Source organism: Colius striatus, chromosome W, assembly GCF_028858725.1.
Source record: "Colius striatus isolate bColStr4 chromosome W, bColStr4.1.hap1, whole genome shotgun sequence".
NCBI lineage: Eukaryota > Metazoa > Chordata > Aves > Coliiformes > Coliidae > Colius > Colius striatus.
The window spans coordinates 6,202,378-6,227,597 of NC_084789.1; the positions used below are offsets into that span (position 1 = coordinate 6,202,378).

General features: G+C 43.6%; 1 protein-coding gene across 8 annotated transcripts in view; it reads right to left on the reverse strand.

Moving 5' to 3' along the window:
• The window catches only part of LOC133628520 (ubiquitin-associated protein 2-like), a 135,153-nt gene extending 110,178 nt beyond the window's left edge, over positions 1 to 24,975 (reverse strand). For all 8 annotated transcript variants that reach the window (XM_062016801.1, XM_062016798.1, XM_062016797.1 and 5 more), the window contains exon 1: positions 24,829 to 24,975. The gene's annotated coding sequence lies outside the window, so the exon portion shown is untranslated. The remainder of the gene's footprint in view (positions 1 to 24,828) is intronic.
• Positions 24,976 to 25,220: the final 245 nt, after the last annotated feature.

Sequence of the window (25,220 nt, forward strand, 5' to 3'; positions counted from 1 at the left end):
GCTGGCCTTTATAGAATTTAGACTCCCCTGTTGTCAGAGTAGGAAGAATACAGATGACAAAAATTAGCAGAGACCTGATTTCAGTATGGATACAGGATGAAGAAAATAGGTGTGTGCAAATTAAACCTTATGTAGTGAACACTTCAGTTTGGCTTTTAGGTAGAGACACCTAAAGCGAAATGGGCTTTTGTCTGTCAAATGAAAATTTTTAATGGCGGCCATTGATGGGCGACCAATCCTGAAGTTAACCTGGCTCACAGATAAACCAGTTTGGATTGATCAATGGCCGCTAAGCAAAGAAAAGCTCGCCCACATTCATGAATTACTAAATGAACAATTAGAAAAAGCTCATATTAAGCCATCCACTAGTCCATGGAATACACCAATTTTTACTATCCCTAAAAAATCAGGGAAATGGAGGCTGTTACATGATCTAAGAGCTGTTAATGCAGTGATGCAGGATATGAGTGCTTTACAGTCAGGATTACCCTCTCCTGCAATGCTTTCAAAAGAATGGCCCCTGTTGGTGATTGACCTAAAGGACTGTTTTTTCACAGTTCCCCTACAGGAGGATGACAGTGAGAAGGTTGCTTTTACAGTAGCATCTATTAAAAAACAAGAGCCAGCAAAACTATATCAATGGATTGTTTTACCTCACGGAATGAAGAAGTCACCAACTATTTGTCAAACTTATGTTGCCTGGACGCTAGCACCTCTGCGCAAAAAATACCCTCATGTTTTATTTTACCATTATATGGATGATATCTTGATTGCAGGAAAAGACCTGGACCAGTATCAGATTCTACAAGAAGTGAAGTGACAGTTGAGCATCTCCGGGTTGGTGATCACGCCAGAGAAGGTACAAATGCATGCCTCTTGGAAATATTTAGGTAATATTATCACCGATGCGCGCATTTATCCTCAGAAGGTGGCAATTAAAACAGATATTGCTAATTTAACAGATGTTCAAAAGCTAAAAGGTGATATCCAATGCGTACGAACCATATGTGGTATCACGAATGAGGATCTTGCGCCACTAATGCCTTTGTTAAAGGGCTCAGTAGAGGCGGACAGTGCGCGAAAACTGTCCCAGCAGCAAATGCAAGCAATAGAAAAAATAGGAAACAAGATAGTCAATAACTACAGTCACCAATATGATCCTGACTTGTCAATTAACATTGCTGTGATTAGTCAAAACCAGCATGTAATGGCAGTCTTGATGCAATGGGATTCAGTAGCGAAAGACCCATTGAGGATCTTGGAGTGGATATTTTTGCCATATAATTTGCAAAAAACAATTACCACAAGACTAAAGGCAATTGCGAAAATAATAGTTAAGGCCAGGAAACGGCTGCTGGAAATAGCAGTGATTGAGGCAGATGTCATTTTCGTTCCTCTCACAGATGAGTTCTTGAACTGGGCACTGCAACAATCTGTTGAATTACAGTGGGCCTTACTGTCATATCCAGGGACTATAAATAATTATTATCCAGCCCATAAATTGTTTTCTGTTAAATTTCAAATGGAAGAACAGCTGTTGAGATCAGCAGTACCCATTAAAGGCCTAACTGTTTTTACTGACACAAGTAAGATCCAAACCAAAGCAGGAGTGGTTTGGTGGGAGAATGGACAACGGCAAAACCTAACTTCACTCCCCAGGCAGTTCAGTTCAACTGCTGGAGCCGATGGCTGTAGTTAAAACTTTCGAAAAATGGCCAGACGTCCCATTAAACATCATCTCTGATTCCCTCTATGTGGTCAATGCCATCACTCGATTAGAGAGAGCGTTGTTGAAAGAAATCTCTAATCAGAATCTGTATAACTTATTTCTGCGGCTCTGGCATCAGATAAATGGACGTCAAACTGCTTATTATATTGGACATATTTGAAGCCATTCGGGCTTAAAAGATGCCCTATCAGTTGGCAATGAAATTGTTGACAAGAGAGTAGCAGCTCCTTTATTGATACCTATGGGGCCAATAATTGACAAATTTTCTCAAGCCCGAAGGTCACACGATTTTTTTCACCGAAGTGCGAAAATGCTGGCAAAGCAGTTTGACCTGACCATATCGGACGCTCAGGGTATTTTTTTCACATGCCCTGCATGCCAGAATCAAATCAGCCTAGGAGTAGGAGTCAATCCCAGGGGTCTGGCACCATTAGGAAGAGGGTATTTTGATATCACTGTCTATGCTCCCTTTGGACGATTTAAACAAATACATGTCACTATTGATACCTCTTCGGCCATGGTTTGGGCCACAGCCTTAACAAGCGACAGTGCTCGAGACTTCATAAGACATTGGAGGAGTTGCTTTGCAGTCCTTGATGTTCCACAAGAGATAAAAATTTATAATGGCTCAGGATATATAGCCATTAATACACGTAAGATTCTGAACTTATGGGGTGTTAAACATACTACTGGAATCCCAGGAAATTCCACCGGTCAAGCCATTATTGAATGTACACATCAAACCTTAAAAGGACTGCTAGAAAAACAAAACAGGGGAAAAGGGGGTGAGCCCTCAAGATAGACTAATGAAAGCCCTTTATACAATGAATCATCTCAGAATTGTGGCAAACCAGAATGAACCACTGGCATTAACACACTTTGCCCAAATGAGTCAGGATTTGTATTTTACTGATAAACCTAAAGTTTGGTATAAGAATCCCACTACTGGAGAGTGGCAAGGACCTGCAGATCTGTTAACATGGGGAAGAGGCTATGCTTGTGTCATTACAGATCAAGGTCCCCGATGGATTCTGCCAAAATGGATCAACCGAAAGGACTTAATGACTCTAAGAGCAATGGAAAAAACAATCTTGAGGAAAGAACCAAGTGATCCACCCTCAATCTATCACCCTATTAAAATGTAAACCCTGTCAACTGTGGCACCACGTACGCTGCTGTAAATTCCTCCAGCAATCTGTATCTCATTAAAAGAATTGTAGAACTTAAGACAACCAATGGGAACTTGAAAACAAAAATGGTGTATTTTCTACGGATGAAGAGATACTTCCATCTTACAGATAATGTTCACAGATCAGCATGCTAAAGGATCTGAAGAAAAGACCAGAACTACATCAGGAAAAAGAAATATCAGTGGAGCTACCAAGAACTCATCCCTTCCTGCCAGTGTGCATCCCTCCTAGCAACACATAGCAGATTATGTTTATTTTGAGTTTATGGATTTCTGTATTGTATTGTTCAGTGATGTAGCTGTTATCGACCTTTTGTTGTAAACTCATGGCCATGGGTAAAAATATTTGTTTTCTTCATGTACCTTTAATTTTGAAATGTGTTGCTAAAGGCTGGCTGGTTCAAAAAAGAAAAAGGGGGGAATTGTAGGCACAAATGTAGCTTGGACCAGCCAGCTTGAATAAAGATGGTAGGGATAAGTTAATGCAGCTGGCAAGCTACTTCAAAAACAGGTGCTGCAAATTAATCAATTGGGCCCTGGGGGATCTCATGGGCAGAAGCACCATATAAGGAAGTAGCTAGCAAAGGAAGGGTGGCTTTGAGTCAACTCTGTTGGTTGTACTATGTTGCCTGTGTAGATCTCTCCACATGCATTACCTAGATTCTCTACATCTTTGAATGAATATTGCTTGCACCACTACAACAATTGGTGAAGGATTTTTTTTGATCAGGAGTAAAAAATGGATTTTGTCATACTGTTGATGTTTCAAATGATTGTGGGAAATGGTTTTAGGCAATTTCAACAACCCAAGAAAAACATGTGGGTTACACTGGCCAAAGCAATCAATCACTCTACAATATGTTTATCAATGGCCACTCCAGATAATCCTTTTTCTACCTGTTTGGTGGGAATTCCATTAGATGTGGTACAATGGCCTGTACCAAATGCATTAAAAACAAATCCCTTAGTTAAGGGTAATGACAAAGTTGACAACTGTGATTTGATCATTTCATGGTTGCCAACAATGACAACAGAGCCACAGGAGTTAGAATTATTAGGATCTATGAAGATGGATTTTTGTGTTATGTTTAATTTTACCAGCAATACCAAAAAATTTTAGACACAATATGGATTCCATCCTGGGTGTGTATGAGAACACAACATCTTGGTGCAATTATACTTCACCAAAAAGATCCAGGTCTACTCTTGTGCCTATATAGTTACCAAAGGGAAGTTTTATGATTTGTGGGACCAGGCATGGCCTGGAGTACCCTTGAGATCACAAGGGGGACGGTGCAGTTTGGGATGACTGACCATCTTGATGCTTAATCACACAATGATTTGGAAACATCATTATCCAAAATGATTTGTGCATGCATTTACTAGCAAATGTGATGATCATGTTACCCTTTGGTCTCCCTCAGCAATAATAGCAACTAGTATATTTCCTCCAGGTGTAGGAGTATCTGCTTTATTAACTCAGCTATGCAAATTAGGATGCTTGCTTAGCAAACAAAGTAATCAAACCTCAATAACATTAGAAGGCTTGATTAGTGATGTAAGTTGTATTGGACATGCAACCTTGCAAAATAGAGCTGCTATAGATTTTTACTTTGAGCAGAAGTGTAATAATTTTGTTTGTCAACTGTGTTTTTTTTCAGTATATAAAAAGAAGCTTACCAGGCATGAGTTGCTCAAAAAAAAAAAAGGGGGAATTGTGGAGGAATTTCTGTCTGAAAGAGGCCACAGACTGGTAACAGTGAACAACCTATGCTTTGAGAACTAATGTGCGGATTGTTCTTGAGCAATTCTCGACTGTGAGAAAAGAAGAAGAAAGTGCCTACATGATAACAAGCTCAAGCAAGGAGGAGGCTAAAGCAGTATGTGAAACTGCAAGGCTTATTGCAGAAAGTGCAGCTGGCTTTTAGAGAAAGGACCAATTAGGAGTAGTGTAAACAAGCTAGCTTTGCTGCTGATTATAAAAGTCTGATGCTTGTTAGTAAAATTTGAGTTATGACCTAACCATATTGGTGTCTGGCATTTCTCCGGTGGTGCTCTCTCCTACAAGTGGAAAAGAGTTTTCAAGAGTAAGAAGTTCCTCAGGAGCAGTGCTCATTACTCAGTACCTATACTGCCCCAAGCCAACCATATTGAACCTGAGCTTATGGATCCTGGGAGTTGTAGTGGGTCTGGGATGGTAGTGATTTTCCACAGCGGCTCCTGCAGTGCTGTGCTTACTGTTGATATCAATATTATGACTACCGCTTGCACAGCATCAGGGCTGTCCCTCCAGCATTCCTTCCCCCACCTTCACCAATAGCTGTGGGTGGGCATGATCTTGGGACGGACCATGGCCAGGACAGCTGCCCCAGGCTGACCAAGGAGATATTCCATACCATATGACGTCAGCTCAGGAATATAAACTGGGGGAGAGGAGCAGGAAGGGGAGGCAAGATTCATTTCTGGCCTTCCCAAAGCAACCGCTACGCGTACTGAAGCCCTGCTTCTCGGGAGGTGGCCGGACTTCGCTGCTGATGGGAAGTAGAGAGTAACAGCTTTATCTGCTTTTGCTTTGCTTCCCGCGCGCGCTGCTTGGCTGCTTATTTATTAAACTGCTTTTATCTCAACCCACGAGACTCCCATCTTATTTTCTAACCTTCCCTGGCTTATGAGGAGGTGGGGGATAAAGCGGTGTGGTGGGCACCTGGCATCCAGCCAGGCTCAAACTACCACAGCCCTTTTGGCACCCGAACAGGGACGAGATAATAGCAGTTTTACATTAACTGCATTGCAATTACAGTAAGCCAATGAGTGCAAAGTTCCTGTGCTGGTCACAGAGCCTTGCTGTTATGCAGCTTATCTTACACTTTCTAATGTTTGGGAACATGATGCTACTAACATTGACTCTGTGCTATGCTTTAACCTTAATAGCTTTGCTAAGCTGGCTATATAATTTTGTGAAAAGGATGAAAGGGCCTGGGAACATGATGGCCCAAATAATAATAGCAAGTCTCATTCTATTACTGATGAATTTACTGTGCTGTGGGAGCTATCTTGTGGAGGTCATGGGGCAAAGCACCTCTTTCCCCTCAGCTCGGACTGATATAGACAATTTTGTTATACAGACTTCCCAGGTCCTTAGTCACCCTTATATGAGAGTTTTAATATTACTAATTAACATGGTTGGTATATTACATATTTTGTGGAATCTGGACTCATCTGGGTATCAGAGAGGACAAATTTGCGATGGAAACATTTTACAATGCCCCATGAAGCGGCCAGTCCCTGGGTGGCAGGGTGTGTGGATGAATTTAGGCAAATTCCTAGGACAGTTATCACCTCCTGTAACCTGGGATTTTATATCTGAACAGATAAAAAACCCTGCTTTACTGGCACACTACCTGATAGAAGGGTGTCTTACCTACCCTAATGAGGCCCATCAGGTTCAGGCACTATATTGGGGCCTAGCCTCTGCCTACCGAGCTGCATTCCAGTCCTCTCAGAGGACTATGATTGAAGTGGAAACTCAAACGGTACCTGAGACCAACATGGTTGAGTCAGTCGCAGTCCAGTCCTCTCAGAGAACTATGGCCGAGGTGGAAATTCAAACTATACCTGAGACTACCATGGTTGAGTCAGGGAATCAAACAACAACCACAGTGGTTGCCCCAGTAGTGAAAAAGAAGCAGTGGATAAGGAGGTCAAGTCCATATCATCGATTAGTAAGGGCAGAAGAGGAGGAAGAGGAAACGCTAGAAGAAGAAACTGGTCCTTCGGTAAGGAGATCAGGAGAAGGAGTGAAAGAAATCGAAAAGGAAACGGAAACTACTCGGTCCCTCACCTCAACAGAACTTAGAGATATGCGAAAAGATTACAGTCGCCAGCCAGGTGAGCGGATTGGTGCCTGGCTGCTCCGATGTTGGGATAACGGGGCTGACAGTCAGCAATTGGAAGGCAGAGAAGCCCAACAGCTAGGATCTCTTGCTAGGGACTGGGGAATTGATAGAGGCATTGCAAAGAAGACCTCAATTTGTAGTCTCTGGAAACAGCTCCTCTCAAGTGTACGGGCAAGATACCCATTCAAGGAAGACCTTGCAAATGCCCAAGGAAAGTGGACTAGAGCTGATGAAGGGATCCAATATCTAAGGGAATTAGCTGTGTTGGAAGTCATCTATGGTGATCTAGATAATGCCGAGGCCTCCACAGATCCAGACGGTGTCCAGTGTACACGGGCCATGTTGAGAAAAGTGATTCAGAGTGCCCCAGCTACATATTCTAATATCCTGGCAATGGTGTATCACCCAGACATGGATATACGAACACTGGAGAGGATATCTTCTTGGTTACAGAACTATGAAGAGAGCCTTTGCACCTCCTCATCAGTGTGGGATGATGGTCTGACTGTCAGAACTGCCTCAAGAATTCGGTCATCCACTGTCCCGACCAGGGGAAAGGGAAGTCCCAGACGCAGGAGTACACCGCAAAATGAACTCTGGCTCTTTTTGCGTGGCCAAGGAGAGGATATGAGGAAGTGGGATGGTGAACCCACTTTTAAGCTGGAAGCGCGTGTACATGAACTAAGGGGGAAGACAGCTGTTAGAAAAGGACCACCCAAGAAGGCTGTCAGCATAGTAGCTGCCAAAACAAAAGAGGACAATCAACAATCTCCAAGACATAGAAGAAATGCAACCACTTCCTTCGATGCCAATGAGGAGACTTCAGGTCTAAAATTGCAAGGATCAGATAGCGAATACTCTGATGAAGAACAGAAATAGAGGGTCCCTGCCTCCAGCCAGGAGGAGGAAAGGGATGACCGAATCTACTGGACTGTGTGGGTTCGATGGCCTGGCACATCACAAAAGTATAAAGCCTTAGTAGACACAGGGGCACAGTGTACATTGATGCCATCAAGGTATAGAGGCACAGATTCTGTCTGGATTTCTGGAGTGACAGGGAGATGTTAAGAATTATCTGTATTAGAGACTGAAGTGAGCATAACAGGGGACAAATGGGAAAAACATCCCATTGTGACTGGTCCAGAGGCCCCTTGTATTCTTGGCATAGATTACCTCAGGAGAGGGTACTTCAAAGACCCCAAGGGGTATCGATGGGCTTTTGGTATAGCCACTGTAGATACAGAGAAAATCAAACAACTCTCCAGTTTACCTGGCCTCTCAGAAGACCCTTTTGTTGTGGGATTGCTGCCAGTTCAAGAGCAACAGGTACCAATTGCTACCAGGACGGTGCACTGGAGGCAATATCGCACGAACCAAGATTCCCTGACTCCCATCCGTGAGTTGATTCATCAACTGGAGGCTCAAGGAGTAATTAGCAAAACTCATTCCCCATTTAATAGTCCCATATGGCCTGTGAAAAAATCTGATGGAGGGTGGAGGTTAACAGTAGACTATTGTGGCCTGAACTAAGTGACACCACCACTGAGTGCTGCTGTACCAGACATGTTAGAGCTCCAGTATGAACTGGAGTCAAAAGCAGCCAAGTGGTATGCTACAATTGACACTGCTAATGCATTTTTCTCAATTCCATTGGCAGCAGAGTGCAGGCCACAATTTGCCTTCACATGGAGAGGTGTCCAATATACCTGGAATCGATTGCCCGAGGGGTGGAAACATAGTCCTACTATTTGTCATGGTCTAATCCAAACTGTGCTGGAAATGGGTGATGCCCCTGAACATTTACAGTACATTGATGACATAACTGTATGGGGCAACAAGGCAGAAGAAGTGTTTGAGAAAGGGAAAAGAATAATACAGATTCTCCTAAAAGCTGGTTTTGCTGTAAAAAGAAACAAAGTAAAGGGACCTGCACAAGAGATACAGTTTTTGGGCATAAAATGGCAAGATGGGTGTCGGCATGTGCCTATGGATGTTGTGAACAAAATAGCGACTATGTCTCAACCGACTAATAAGAAAGAAACACAAGCTTTCCTGGGCCTTGTGGGATTCTGGAGGATGCATATCCCAGGTTATAGTCAGCTTTTGAGCCCTCTCTTTAGAGTAACCAGAAAGAAGAACTGTTTTGAGTGGGGCCTTGAGCAACAACAAGCTTTTCAACAAATTAAACAGGAAATAGCTCGTGCAGTCGCCCTTGGGCACATCCGTACAGGATCAGATGTATAAAATATCCTCTACACTGCCGCTGGAGAGCATGGTCTCACTTGGAGCCTCTGGCAGAAAACATCTGGAGAAACCCGAGGTCGACCATTAGGGTTTTGGAGCCGAGGATATAGAGGATCAGAAGCCCACTACACCCCAACTGAAAAAGAAATACTAGCAGCATATGAGGGACTTCGAGCTGCTTCAGAAGTCATTGGCACAGAAGGTCATCTCCTCTTGGCACCACGTCTGCCTGTGTTACACTGGATGTTCAAAGGGAAAACCCCTTCTATACATCATGCAACCAGCGCTACATGGAGTAAGTGGATGGCGTTGATTACACAACAATCTCGGCTGGGGAAATCTAATCGCCCAGGAATCCTGGAAGAAATCATGGACTGGCCAGAAGGCAGAGATTTTGGAGCATTGCCTGAGGAAGTAGCTCGCGCCCAAGTGGCACCACCATATAATGAACTATCAGAAGATGAGAGGCATTATGCTTTGTTTACTGATGGATGAGACAGAAGTTATGGCCTGCTCCAGTGAACATCTACAGAGGATGAAAGATATAAGAATGTTGTTTGTTTGATGCAAGATGCAAGAGGGAATACAAGAATGATGTTTTTCTGTTGAAGAGTGGGGGTACTGGTTAATTAGAATATATAAGAATGTATATGGGTTGTTAAGATGGTTTGTCTGAGCATGACATAAATGGTATGGAATAAGGGGTGGAGACTGTAGTGGGTCTGGGATGGTAGTGATTTTCCACAGCAGCTCCTGCAGTGCTGTGCTTACTGTTGATATCAATATTATGACTATCGCTTGCACAGCATTAGGGCTGTCCCTCCAGCATTCCTTCCCCCACCTTCACCAATAGCTGTGGGTGGGCATGATCTTGGGAGGGACCATGGCCAGGACAGCTGCCCCAGGCTGACCAAGGAGATATTCCATACCATATGACGTCAGCTCAGGAATATAAACTGGGGGAGAGGAGCAGGAAGGGGAGGCGAGATTCATTTCTGGCCTTCCCAAAGCAACCGCTACGCATACTGAAGCCCTGCTTCTCGGGAGGTGGCCGGACATCGCTGCTGATGGGAAGTAGAGAGTAACAGCTTTATCTGCTTTTGCTTTGCTTCCCGCGCGCGCTGCTTTGCTGCTTATTTATTAAACTGCTTTTATCTCAACCCACGAGACTCCCATCTTATTTTTTCACCTTCCCTGGCTTGCTGAGCAGGTGGGGGATAAAGCGGTGTGGTGGGCACCTGGCATCCAGCCAGGCTCAAACTACCACAGGAGTATTCATGTCTCATCTTACCATCTTCTACAGTAAATAAGAAAAAACACTGATGGCCAGAAGTAGACCTGCATCACTGGCAGAACACCACAGGAGAGAGAAATTGTACTCTCCCCATCTGCTTTCATATTTTACCAAGACAAGTGCTGGGAATGGTCAGAAAACCAGTGGCAAACAATCATATATGCTTCCAGTTGTGCTTGCAAAGCATACTGAATAAACAAGCCTCTATCCAGTGTTGTGGTTTAATCCCAGCCAGCAACTAAGCACCAGATAGACACTCACTCCCTGTGGGAACAAAGAACTGGTAATTAGCAAAAAATGTATAACCGACCCTTAGAGTATGAGATTGATTGTTGGCAAATGAGGTAATGTAACAGAATGTCCTGTTGCCGAAGCAGCAGCGTGAGAGTGGAAAACAGGCAAAGCCTGAAGGTCAGCAAGATGTAAAAACAAAAACAGATATTATGTAACTTAGAATAAATTGGGGGCTTGCATACAGCACGGTAGCATTTGCCCTTGGCAATACTCCCCCTTCAGCAAATCAGACTGGGTTTGGTGTGTTTCAGTGCATCGCCCCAATCCCAGCTGGCCTGAGACCAGCAACTCCCTCCTCTCCATCCCAGTGGGATGGGTAGAATTGAGGGGAAAAAAGTAAAACTCATGGATTTGATAAGGAACATTTAATAACTAGAATGAAATCAAATAATAAAAATACTAAAATATATAACAATAGTTATTGTAATGAAAACCAAAAATTGATGCCCAATGCAATTGCTCATCACCTCCTGTCCGATGCCCAAGCAGCGATCTGCCCCTCCCCATCAACCACCCCCCCAGTTTCTATCCCAGTCATGACGTTCTATGGCATGAAATAGCCTTTTGGCCACTTCGGGTCAGCTGTCCTAGCCACGCTCCCTCCCAGCTTCTTGTTCACCTCATGGCTAGCAGAATATCAGAAAGTAAAAAGACCTTATCTTAGGATAAGAGCTAATTCACAACAACTAAACAATCAGTGTGTTACCAACATTATTCTTATACTAAATCCAAAACACAGCCCCAAATCAGCTACTGAGGAGAACATTAATTCTATCAAAAAAAAAACCACCACAGATCCAAAACAAAGACACTTGCCTTTCTTAAATTCCACCTACTTGAAATTATTATTCTACCAAGTCAAACTAAAATTAGCTAACATACCACGATCTACAGATATCTGTAATTTATCGTTAGCAGCAAATAAAAAGGATAATTTCAAGGATCAGTATTTCTAAGTAAATGTTAACTAAAGGCAGACAAAAAAATATATATAAAAAATACACCTATCCAGAGTCCCTCAAAAGCATGCTGTGGAAAGGGTCTGAACATGGCATGTTTTTGACCACTAGAGCAGGTTTAAATCATGAAAGTTAAGTAATATCATTACAGAATCACAGAATAGTTGTGAACTTTAGTTTGAACTTTAGAGATCATCTAGTCCAACTCCCCTGCTAAAGCAGGTCCCACCTATATCAGGTCACACAGGAATGTGTCCAGGCAGGTTTTGAAAACCTCCAGAGAAGGAGCCTCCACATCCTCCCTGGGCAGTCTGTGGAACTTTGTGTTCCACTTTTTGTCCATTACCTGTAGTCCTATCAGTGGAACACTACAGAAAAAATAAAAAACAAACCTGTTTCCCCATTTCCTTGACATACACCTTTCAAATACTTTTAAGTATTAATGAGGTCACACTAAGTATCCTCTAATCCAGGTTAAACAGCTCCAGATTCCACAGCCTTTCCACATGAAAAAGATGCTCCAGTCCCCTGATCATCTTGGTGGCCCTGTGCTGGACTCTCTCCAGCACTTCCCTGTCCCTCTTCAGCTGGGGAGCCCAGAACTGGACACAGGACTCCAGATGAGGCCTCAACAGGGCAGAGTAGAGAGGGAGCAGAACCTCCCTTGACCTGCTGCCCACACTCTTTTTGATGCATCCCAGAATGCCATTTGCCTTCTTGGCATCCTGATTTTGTCCCAGCATACTCTAGCAATGTTGCTATACTCTTCCAAAGAAATCAGGTCCTTTTTCCACATTACATATAATGGTCTCTTCTCCTTCAGTAGATCCAGTAGGTTTTTTTTCATCCACACAGGCCTCTTGCCTCCTTTTCCGGATTTTCTACTTGTGGGGACACATCATCTTGGGCTTGGAGGAGGTGGCACTTGAAGATTGACTGGCTCTCTTGGTCACTTCTACTATCTAGGATCTTATCCCACGAGATCCCTCCAAGTAGGTCTTTGAAGAGGCCAAAAGTCAGCTCGCCTGAAATTCGGAGTCACAATCCTGCTTGGTGTCCTGCTTCTTCCACACAGGATCTTGAATTCCACCATCTCATAATCACTGCAGCCAAGGCTGCCTCCAACATTCACATCCCCAACTAGACTCTCCTTATTTGTTAGCCTGAGGTCCAGTAGTACGACTCCCCTTACTGGCTCCTCAATCACTTGTGACAGGAAGTTGTCCTCAACATTCTGTAGGAACCTCCTGGACTGGGTGTGCTTGGCTGAGTGGCTTTGCTAGCAAATATCAGGGTGGTTGAAATCCCCCGTGAGGGCCAGGGATTGTGATTGTGAGGCAGCTTTCAGCTGTTTGTAGAAGGCCTCATCTACTTCCTCCTCCTGATCAGGTGGCCTGTATTAAACTCCAACAATAGTATCACCCAAACTACTCTCTCCCTTAAGCACTCAACCTGCCCCTCTTCCCCACCCAGGCAGAGCTCAATGCACTCTAATTGCCAATAGCCTATTATTAATCAAAATCTGCTCACTACATCCAATAAACATCTAGAGGACTTGTCCTCATGGGAACAAAAAAAGGAAATCCTAAAGTCAGGAGAAGCCTAATCTACTTCTGTGTAAGGCTTGATCTTCCACACAAACAAAGCAATCTTCAGATTTGCTAAAAACCTGGTTAGCAAAAGCCACCCAGAAATGCTGCTATCAGAAAACACTCCTGAGTCTGGACAATCTAAAGGCAGTAAATGTCCTAGAAGGTGCATAAGATTTGACTTGATGGTTCATACATCACTATCTACAAGGTCACTATTCTCATCTTTTGCTGCCTTTTTGCAAGAAGGTTGTCATTTTTTATAGCAACCATTTCAACTTCCACATGCAAAAAGAATCAAGTCTTGCTCCGTATCCTAAATTTTTGCAAGGATCTGCAAGACGTAATGAAGCTTCAAGTAACAGAGACACAGTTAGACTAACTGCACGTTATTTGCTATATAAGGACTGCTATTAGGACTATCAGAACTAGAGGATGTTACTAAGCCATAACACAAACCAGACCACAGCTGTTGATATGAACTAGAGGAAAAAAAAAATATCTTGAAGAAGCAGCAATCATGAGGATCCTATGAGGAAGAGGCAAAAACAAGTTCACTTTTGAAGTATGTTTCTTAACTCTGGCCTAGCCTGATATACTAAGACCTGAAGGAAAAATTAAATACATCCTCCTGTCATCTTTGATGAGATTACCTCATTTCTTGCCCTGTCATTGGAAAGGCTTTCCTTATGCAAATCCTCTCTAAAAGCTACCGAAGTCTAAGAGATAATGTATTACCATCACTGATCATACCATATGCTGTCTTGAACTATCAACTGAGTCAGTACCTCAGGTTAGAAAGTATAGAGAGACCCGAGTGGCTCAGAGATGGTTCCCGGTGCTTGCACAACCATTCACATACTGCTTCCTCTTGCTACAGGAGGAACAGGACACCTCAATTTCAGAATCCTCTACTCTCTTATTTTCTAGTCTAAAATGTGATAATCAAATATACTAGAGAAGTCAATACACAGAATATTCACTGTTTATTCCATCATTGCTGTAGTCAGTGGTGAAGAATGATCAATATTCCAAATCTCCTCTTCATACCTGTCTCTCTGGGTTTATCCTCTCAAAACAATGGAAGAAAGAAAACCAGAAAAGGTAAATCCCTAAGTGCTTTCCTCCCTAAGGTTTCCTGAGTAGTGCCCAGCGAAAGGGCACTAGAGCATCTACAACTTCCAACAAATTAGTAACTAGCAGAACTACAACCTAATCCTCTCCTGCATCAATTACCAGACTTAAACACTGCACTAACTAGAAGGCTTGTAAAAAAACCCTTAACTAGCTTGGTTACAGGGAGAGCAGGTTGCAGTGAAGACCCAGCAAAGAGTTCTCAGACTTTCCCCCAGCTCTTGGGTTCAGACCCACCTCCAGCCCAGCTGGGCCAATCCGGCACCTCTGCAATCACTATTTAGGGACGGGAATTTGAAGTGCATGGGAGAAGGTGCAAGAGTGATACAAGATGGAAGCAGACCCCATAGTCAGAGAAGGAGGAGCACCAGACCAGAGATCCCTCTGTGAGAACACAAGCCGTACCCCTGCAACCCATGCAGGGCAATGGCAGGACTGAGAGCCACCAGTAGCTCTGGGTTAGTGCGCCTGGATGGGCGACAGACTGTGTGAGGAAGCAGCCATGGCCCAGGCCGTGCAGGAGAGCCTGCGGGCCCCAGAGCAGCCCCACACGAGAGGCAGAAAGGAGCTGCAGCCTTTGGGATGAATGGACATTGGAAATACTTCTGCAGGGCTGCCAGGTGTGTGAGGTACCCCGCGGAGGTGCAGGGAGGACCAGCCCAGAGCACGCCTGCTTTTAGGAGAGGCAAACAGCAGAAGCTATCAGGAACAGACTGACTGAAACCCCCATTCCCTGCCCCCCTGTGCCATTCAGTGGGGAGGAGAAGAAGATAAAGACACCAGGATCAGGTCTCTGAACCTGGGAAGAAGGGAAGGGTAGCAAGAAGGTAATCTTAAAGGGCTGGTTGTACTCTTGATCATTGTACCACTCTGTGTTGTTTTGTGTTGGTTATGTTTTGAGGTTTTATGGTTATGTTTTAGTTGGTGTTGAATAAAATTCTTTTCTGTTTTCTTCCCCAAGCCCAGTAGCCTGGTCTGTTTTGTCCTGGACCATAAGTGGTAATTACACCAGTACAGGCTGGGGGTCGAACTGCTGAAGAGCAGCTCTGCAGAGAAAGACCTGGGAGTCCTGATTGATAGTAAGCTAAACATGAGCCAGCAATGTGCCCCTGTGGCCAAGAAGGCCAATGGCATCCTGGGATGCATCAAGAAGAGTGCGACCAGCAGGTCAAGGAACGTTCTTCTCCCCCTCTACTCTGCCCTGGTGAGGCCTCATCTGGAGTCTTGTGTACAGTTCTGGGTTCCTGTAGTGGGTCTGGGATGGTAGTTTGTTTGTTTGATGCAAGAGGGAATACAAGAAGGGGGGGGGGAGGTACTGGTAAATGAGAGTATATAAGAATGTATATGGGTTGTTAAGATGGCTTGTCTGAGCATGACATAAATGGTATGGAATAAGGGGTGGAGACTGTAGTGGGTCTGGGATGGTAGTGATTTTCCACAGCAGCTCTTGCAGTGCTGTGCTTACAGTTGGTATCAATATTATGACTACTGTTTGCACAGCATCAGGGCTGTCCCTCCAGCATTCCTTCCCCCACCTTCACCAATAGCTGTGGGTGGGCACAATCCTGGGAGGGACCACAGCCAGAACAGCTGACCAAGGAGATACTCCATACCATATGACATCAGCTCAGTAATATAAACTGGGGGAGAGGAGCAGGGAGAGGAGGCAAGATTCATTTCTGGCCTTCCAAAAGCAACCGCAGCGGGAGGTGGCCAGACATCACTGCTGATGGGAAGTAGAGAGCAACAGCTTTATCTGCTTTTTGTTTTGCTTTCCATGCACACGGCTTTGCTATTTTTTTTTTTGAACTGCTTTTATCTCAACCCACGAGACTCCCATCTTATTTTCTCCCCTTCCCTGGATTGCTGAGGAGGTGGGGGATAGAGCGGTGTGATGGGCATGTGGCATCCAGCCAGGGTCAAACTACCACAGCTCCTCAGCTCAAGAGGGACAGGGAAGTGCTGGAGAGTCCAGCACAGGGCCACCAAGATGATCAGGGGAATGGAACATCTTTCATATGAGGAAAGGGTGAGGGAACTGGGGCTGTTTAGTCTGGAGAAGAGGAGACTGAGGGGAGATCTTATTAACATTTACAAATATCTAAATGGTGGATGTTAGGAGGTTGGGACATCCCTTTTTTCTATTGTAGTTAGCAACAGGACAAGGGGTAATGGGATGAAGCTGGAACACAAAAAGTTCCACTTAAACATAAGAAAAAACTATTTTACTGTTAGGGTGATGGAGCACTGGAACAGGCTGCCCAGAGAGGGTGTGTAGTCTCCTTCTCTAAAGATTTTCAAAACCCGCCTGGATACGTTCCTGTGTGACCTGATCTAGGTGGACCTGCTTTTAGTAGGATTTTGAGCTTTGTTTTCCTCACGATCACCACTTCTCAACTTGGTGTCAGGTGTAAACTCACTTATTCTTGTTCCATCATTCTAGAAGTTCACATAAGGTCAGGTCTATCCGAGTTGCACCAAAACAATACCAAACTATCCAAAAGGATGAAGGATTAACAAATCTTTACAACTTCCAACATACAAAGCACTAGAAAGGAAGAGGTAATTAAAGAGCCCCCCATATCAATTCAAATCTAAAAGCAGAAATGAAGTCATCCAGGCTGTTATTTTGTGTTAATATAATAAAAAGCAAAATGAAATTGATCTTGATTTTTTCAAGAAGATACCAGAGACAAGCTGCTCTCATATGATGTCATATTACCCAAAGTTTTACTGTGCTTAATTCAGCAATTATTTTCTCTCCAACATATGAAGGGTGAACCATCCATAGGCTTCATCTGAAACCCAGTTACTGTTAAAGCACCCCCAACCTTTAACTTTTCCCACAACTCTGGACTGATTTATATGTGGCTTGGCTGCCACTTGTTTTTTTTCTCCAGCAGGAGGGGTCTCACTCTCCTCCACCATTTCTTTACAAGCCAGACAAGAAAAAAACTGAAGTGCAAATAAACCTTTATTTTTTTAAAGTTTGCAAAATCTGAATGAGCAAATATAGTATTTCTTCAAAACTTCCTTCCTATTGATAGATCATTAAAAAACTGCTTTTCAAAGGAACTTGCTCATTTTCTTAAATTGTTTAAAAGAGAATGTAAGCTTTTTTTATTCTGATGAGTTAGTTTAGCACAGCATTGTAATAAATAACAGCCTCTCACTCCACAGAGGTATGCTGGGTTTATATACTGTGCAAGGGAATATTTAAACGGTTAAGTAGAAAATCTGTTTTTTAAGTTATCCCAAGAAAATGTGTCACCTGGCTCTTTTACCATCAGTCTAAAAGACCAAGTATGCTGTTGCAAGATGAAGTTACTTTTAAAAGAAAAGGAACTTAGTCTTTATCATTTAGTATAGGAAGCAGCTTCTTTATATTCATTGCAGCACTTCACTCTCAATATCCATTTGAGGTCTGAGATTGCACCTGGGACAAGCATTTTGTTAACTGCAGCACTCTAACAACAGTATTCAAATACTACAGGTATCGACTTTAGAAACACTAAACCTAGAAAAACTTCACTGAGCAAACTGGCAATAACAATCTTTAAAACCATTTCAGCAGATGTGCGGTAAACATCAATTTTCTCCAAGAAAACAATAAAAATCTCTGTACACAGAAGTCACAGAATAGAAACATAGAATCATAGAATGGTAAGGGTTGGAAGAGACGGAATGGTAAGGGTTGGAATGGTAAGGGTTGGAATGGTAAGGGTTGGAATAGATCATCTAGTTCAACCTCCCTGCAGAAGCAGGGTCACCTAGATCAGGTCACATAGGAACATGTCCAGGCGGGTCTTGAAGACCTTCAAGGAAGGAGACTCCACAATCCCTCTGGGCAGCTTGTTCCACTGCTCCATCACTCTCACAGTGAAATAGTTTTTTCTTATGTTTAAGTGGAACTTTTTGTGTTCCAGCTTCATCCCATTACCCCTTGTCCTTTTGCTAGATACAATAGAAAAAAGGGATGTCCCAACCTCCTGACACCCATGCTTTAGATATTTATAAATGTTAATAAGAACACCCCTCAATCTCCTCCAGACTAAACAGCCCCAGTTCCCACAGTCTTTCCTTGTATGAAAGATGTTCTATACCCTTGGTCATCTTGGTGGCCCTGTGCTGGACTCTCTCCAGCACTTCCCTGTCCCTCTTGAGCTGGGGAGCCCAGAAATCATCACAGTACTCCAGATGAGGCCTCACCAGGGCAGAGGAGAGGGGGAGAACCACCTCCCTCAACCTGCTGGTCACACTCTTCTTGATGAATCCCAGGATGCCATTGGCCTTCTTGGCCACAAGGGCACATTGCTGGCTCATATTTAGCTTATTATCCATCAGGACTCCCAGGTCTCTCTCTGCAGAGCTGCTCTTCAGCAGTTCGACCCCCAGCCTGTACTGGTGCATGGGGTTGTTCCTTGCCAGATGCAGGACTGCACTTGTCCTTGTTGAACCTCGTGAGGTTCCTCTCTGCCCAACTCTCAGGCCAGTCAAGATCCTGCTGAATGGCAGCACAGCCTTCTGGGTTATCAGCCAGTCCTCCCAGTTTGGTGTCATCAGTGAACTTGCTGAGGGTACACTCTGTCCCCTCATCCAGGTCATTGATGAAGATGGCAAACAAGACTGGCCCCAGAATCGATCCCTGTGGAACTCCACTGGCCACAGGCCTCCAACTCAGTTCTGTGCCATTGATCACCACCCTCTGGACTCAGTCATTCAGCCAGCTCTCGATCCACCTCACTGTCCACTCATCCAAGCCACACTGCCTGAGTTTTCTGATGAGGATGTTATGTATGTCAAGAAGATGGTGCAATACTTTTTTCTGTAGTGTTCAGTGACAGGACAAGGGGTGATAAATGCATCCTGTGCTCCAGTCATAGGACCCGTCCCACCACATCTCTGTGACCGTATCCTGTGCAATCTGATCTAAGTGGACCTGCTTCTGCAGGGGAGTTGGACTAGATGATATCTAAAGGTCCCTTCCAACCCCTACCATTCTATGATTCTGTGACCAGAGGCCATGGGCACAGACTGTAACAGAGGAATCTGAACATTAGGAAATGCTTTCTTACTGTGAGGGTGATCAATCACTGGCCCAGGTTATCCAGGGAGGTGGTGGAGTCTCTATCCTTGCAGATATTCAAAAGATGTCCAGACATCTCCATAGGTCCCTACCAACCTCAGCCAGTCTGTGACTAAGCAAAGTAAAAAGGGAAGGAAGCCCTGTAACAGAAAAGCTGTTATCAAAAATACCTTACAAGCTTCATTAAGAACAACTCTCAAGCTCTAGCATTTCTACTCAGTCATTTAAAAAAAAATTAACCAAGTGAATATCTCTCTTAAATTAGATAGGGTAAAAGTCATGGGGACTCAAAATCCAGTAACATGTACTACTACAGCAACAGATAAACTGGCAAACAATATACCTGTACTCTAGTTTTCAAAGTTGCAAGGAGTTTTATACTTGCAGTGATATCAGAAAAATACTTATGATAGTTATATTCAAGAAAGATAGTGTCTTTTCATAAGACGCAAAGAAAGACTTCCTGGGCATGGCTGCTACCTGGACATCAAGAAGCAAAGAAACCCAGCAGGTTGTAGACACATATTAGAAGCCACCAGGTTTTCTACAAGTGAAAAAAAAAAAAAAAAAACCAAAAACAACAAAACACTTTTGCATACTCATTAACTTGCCTTCACCAAGCTCACGACACTACTTCAATCTTACTCTAAAATGCATTTCAGACCGCTACTCCCTGGCACTTACTCCACGTTCAAAACACTCAAATTCACTCAGTGACTAATAAAAAAAAATGTTAAGCACTAGACCAGGAAGTGCAGTACTGCTCATCCTCTTCACATTTAGTCACCCAAATTTAACATAATCAATTTAGGTCCCTCATAGATCAGTCTCAAAATGGATCACAAGTCAGTGACACAAAGAATGTGTGACTGAAAGTTGAAATAAAAGCCCAGTAATAAAACATGGCCTAAAGTTTCTCAAATACAATATATTATTCCCAACAGCAGAGCAGGGTTTAGCACCCGGATTCCTTTCAGATTCATGTTGCTGTAACAACATCCAAGACAACATGCAAGTTTGAAAATCAAGGAAGAATGTAAATAGGAAAAAAGAAAAATACATCAGCAATAGCCTTCAAAAACAGGGAAACATGGACAGTATGATAATAGGAGATATCAGTCAAGTGTTTGCCATAAAATAACCACAATTCAGTCAACACAAAACCAAATAGAAAGAGGAAATGAACTTGTGTTCTGAAGCCACGTGCTTCATTCTATACTATTATATCCACCATCTTCAAAACACTTAACAGAACAAATACATCAGAAAACGTGATTTCATTTTCTTTGCTCAAAAGCAAATCTCAATAGAGTCTCTAAAACATCATGCTACATTGTTTTAGTCCTAAGAAATACAACTGTGTTCTAGATGAAATCTACACCATACACTAAAAACTGCAAAAAGACTTCCTCTCTTTACAGATCACCATCAAAGATATTTAGGAATATGACAGCTACTGAATTCAAGCTTTACACCTTCAACCACAGGGATGTCTAACAGAAACAGATTAAGATTATCCCACTCCTACCATTAAACCAGGTTTAAAAAAAGTACAATCTGAGGATTCAAATCTGGAGATTAAGAAAGTATTTAAGTTTTCTTCATTTAACATGGGATTAAAATACAAAATGATTCTGTAACACAAATTCCATTGAACCTGCTGATCTGGAATAAACTGTTTCCTGTGTGATAAAGAAAAAAAAAACCTCCAAACTATAAAGTTTACCATAGGAGTACTACTTTGGGCAAATCTTAAGTCTTGAGAAAGATCAAAGCTTTCTCAATATGGAAAACATTTCATTGTTTTAAATGCAAAATGCTACACTCAACCAGATTAAGGACTCCTCCGAGCTCATCTGTAGGAAGACCGATTTAAGAAACTAGGGAGAGAGAGGTAAAAAGCTTGACAAGTTTACCTTCAAAAGAAGACACAGTGCCTTGCAACTTTCACAAAGACAGCTGGACAAGAAAAAAGATAATATCAAGAGACCTAAGAAACAACTTCATCCAAGGCAACTGTGCAAAGTTGTTCACATAACCTTAAAAGTTTTACTGTCTAGAGAGAACATAAATAAAACAACATGCTGCTCAGCCAAATAGTTACAATGTAGCAAAAGCAAGTTGAGCAAGCCATGGCATCAGATTCTATCACCTCTGATCTGTCTTCAGTCACTGTTTACTCTTCACAGCACTGAGAAGTAGTGGGGGGAGAAGGGCCAAAGATATCACACCTGTGACAGGGAAAAACCGCCAGTTTAGATGGCCAAAATTAAAGAGCATGGATTTTCACATTAAAGCAAAGCAAAGAAATCCTTTGTACCTTTTTTTTTTTTGGTAAAATACGGACCTTAAGCAATTGAGAAGGAGCTACTTCATAATCTTTCAACTTATATGAAAAACAGTACAAGCCCAAACTACATCTTCTCTGCAAAGCAAAGAGAACACAAAAAACCAAAATTCAACAAAAAGCTCTAGCACAATAACAAAACACCAATGACATTTCCTCCAGCACTTTCCATTTAATACTTTTGAAGTATTCAACACTGAGTTTCTTTAATCTATCATCTAAAAAAAAAAAAAGGGGACAAGTCACTTAGCTTCTCTTTTACCAAGGTTGTATTTGGCTGTTGCAAATCTGAGCATAGAACACAGCTCTTCAGAGTCCTGCTCATGCACTTCAAGCAAATAAGAGACAAAGGTAAATAAAAAGATTAATAAAAGATATGAACGTTGTATTTGTATTCTTTCATGAAGAACCTATTTTAGGTACTGAAGTAATAAACATTGCTGAAATTGCAAGTAATCATTACTATTAATAGTAATATTATCAATACTAATTATTAACAGAGTATTAACAGCCTACGATGCAGACATTTCTCAAGCACTATCAATCAGCATCCTATTCTGCTATGATCAGCAGCACTAGGGGAACACGAGCAACAAAGATAAGACATACCCAAAAAAATGCATTCTATGAGGAAAGCATCACATAAAAGTCCATGGATGAAACAGAAAACCATCAAAAATCTGCTTCTAAGTTCTAAAACTGTAGTTTAAAAATGGGAAGAACTAATAAATAAAAATAATAAGCTTCTGGTAAGATACAAGATTTTTTTGTTTGGGTTTCCCCTTAGCTTCCTTAGATTTTTTTTGTGGTAAACCTGTAACTCAAGTCCCCTCAAATGGTCAAATCCTTTTGCAAGTCATGGCACTAAGAGCTTTTTTGAGGACTTATCAAAAAAAAAAAAAAAAAAACCACAAACACACACAAACCACCCACACCCCACAATTGAAAAGGCTAAAATTTCTGAGTTTCCATGCATTTGGTTTTATTAATATAAATACTTTTTAAAAAATCAATACATTGATATAACTGCAACTAGAACAAAGCAGAAGAGAGCTTGCCCAGTACCCACTCCTTCCTCCTTTATATTACCAAGACTGCTGAGGTTATAAACAGAAAAGCTAGCTCATTTTCTAGGCTCTGCATCAAAATTGGTTTACACTGGTTAATCCAGTTTCTCCATGTAACCCTCCAGGAGTCCCAAAACATCATTAATGCTGCAAAGTGAGTTAGCCTTGCTTCAAGTTACCTAGTGTTAGGATAAAAATAAATTTCTTTCAACAGGTTAGGTCAAACCACCACTGAGAGATTGGGCCCAGGTATACTGAGTCAGTCAGGTAGGAATTCAAACCTGGATTCCACTAGAGAACAGGATATAATCATGGGAAGTAGTAAAAGAGCCTAGTAAATATTAAAAAAAAAAACAAAAAAAACCAAACAACACACAACAAAATCACAACCAAAATCAAACTCAGAAGGTTGAGTTGCTGTCCTATATTGTGAAAGACTCTGTTTCAATAGCAACCACTGCTCCCCCAGGCCTGCACATCCTCCCCCTCCCTTCCCTCACATCCAGCTTCAATTTCTCTTCTTAAAAAAAAAAAAAAAAGAAAAAAACAACAAAAACAAACACTCACAAAAAAAAACAGCTGGTCTCACACCAGGACAGCCCCTCCATTTCACCAGACACCACTGCCCCATTAGCTATCGACTTGATCCAGTGCTATATTATATGCATTCAACATTTACTCAAATTGAGATGACAAGGAATCTGCTGCTTGGTAGCTAGAGACAAATCAAGCTGGCCCTACTGAGCTTCTCCTTACATAGCTCCAGACCAAACTCAAAGTTTCTGTTCCACAAGACTGCATATCCCTTTGAACACAACCAAGAGAGCTCTACACATCCATGCTCCTTTTGTTAACACACCTATAAAAAAGGAATTTCAAAACAGGTTCACCCTGAGCAGCTCCCAAGTGGCAGAAAAGGTTAACAGAGAGAACGGTTAATTCATTGCCATATCCTTGAGTAACCTACTGTTGCTGTCGAGATGTTATTGTCAGAGAATCCTGTAGCTATGTGACAGGGCTGCCCTACCCATCCTCCACCAGCGAAGGAGCACCCAGGAAGGAAATGGGGAAACATAACACGGAAGTAAAACCCTTCACAAGACATAAATCAATAGTTTATTCACCCACTCGTTCCCTTCCCATGCTGTCAGCCCTCCTTTAGCCTGTCTCGAGATGAGGAACGGGTTGAAAAGTATGCCTCCCTCCACCACAGCCACTTCTCTGAGGGGTCCAGCTGCAGCCCTCTTTCCTCACACTGCCAGCCCACAGAGGCAGGAGGAGCACAAACTCACCAAAAGAGAGCTCCTCCAGCTGTAATGAAATGAGAAACCCAGAGGAACGGATACAGGACCCTCTCCCCCAAAAGCAAGAGGGTGGAAAACTAACATACCTCTCCCGACACCCATCAGGAGTCGGGTGAGCCCCCCCCCCCAGACGAGCCCGGGCAGGAGAAGGGCGGGAGTTCCCCACAACCGTGGCCTACTCAGCAGCCCCTACACGCGCCTCCGAGGAGGGAACGGAGGAAAGAGGGGCGGCAATCTAGGCTAAGACAAAGCTTCTCCCGGGCGCCCGCCAGGAAAAATAGGGCAGAGCCACCTCCCCTTATACGTCGCTATCCCCACCCAACTCCTCCGCGGCCGGGAAGAGGCGGCAGGCCCTACTCTAGCAGGCACTCGCCATCGAACAAAAGCTCCGAGTAGGACAAGGAACCGGCCGCGGGGACGCCTCAGACCGCTAAGGGAGCAACGACCGTCCCCGGAACGTTGAGAGGGAGGAGGGGCGCCGGGTCTGCCCCGGGACTGGGGGCCTATTTACACCTCCTCCATTCCTGCCGCCACGCGCGCGGACTGGGTAGAGTGACGCGCCCCCCATCCTCCTTCAGCCCCCTTTCACCCTGCGGGCGGACACACGCTGCCCCAGCTCCCCCCCCCCGGCGCGATACCTGCCCCATGTGTTCACAAAGCAGCAGCACCCACCACCGTCACGTGATCGCCCCGCACCTCTCTCGTTTGTTCCTCCTCCACGCACGCGTGAGACCGGCGTGGCCTCGCGTTGCACATTCACCTGCTGCTGCCACCCTACCCCGCCCCGTGCGCCTCAGCCCTCACACGGCACCAACGCGCCCCGATCCACCGACCCTTCTACCCACGTCAGCACCACGTGAGCAGGGTGAGGGTAGATGGCCCCTTCCCTTTCACATGATCGGAGCTCCGCCTCCCGACTGCGCGCGCGGCGAATGAGGTGGTCCCACCCATGGCTGCGTGATTCTGAGGTTTCTCCGATTTTGCAGTTGTCAGTGCTGGCTTGTCATTGCGGCAGACCCCGGGGGAAGGCCTCAGCCACACCTGCGATCGCGTCGTGGAGGGTTGACGCGCCGGACAGAGCTTCTGTG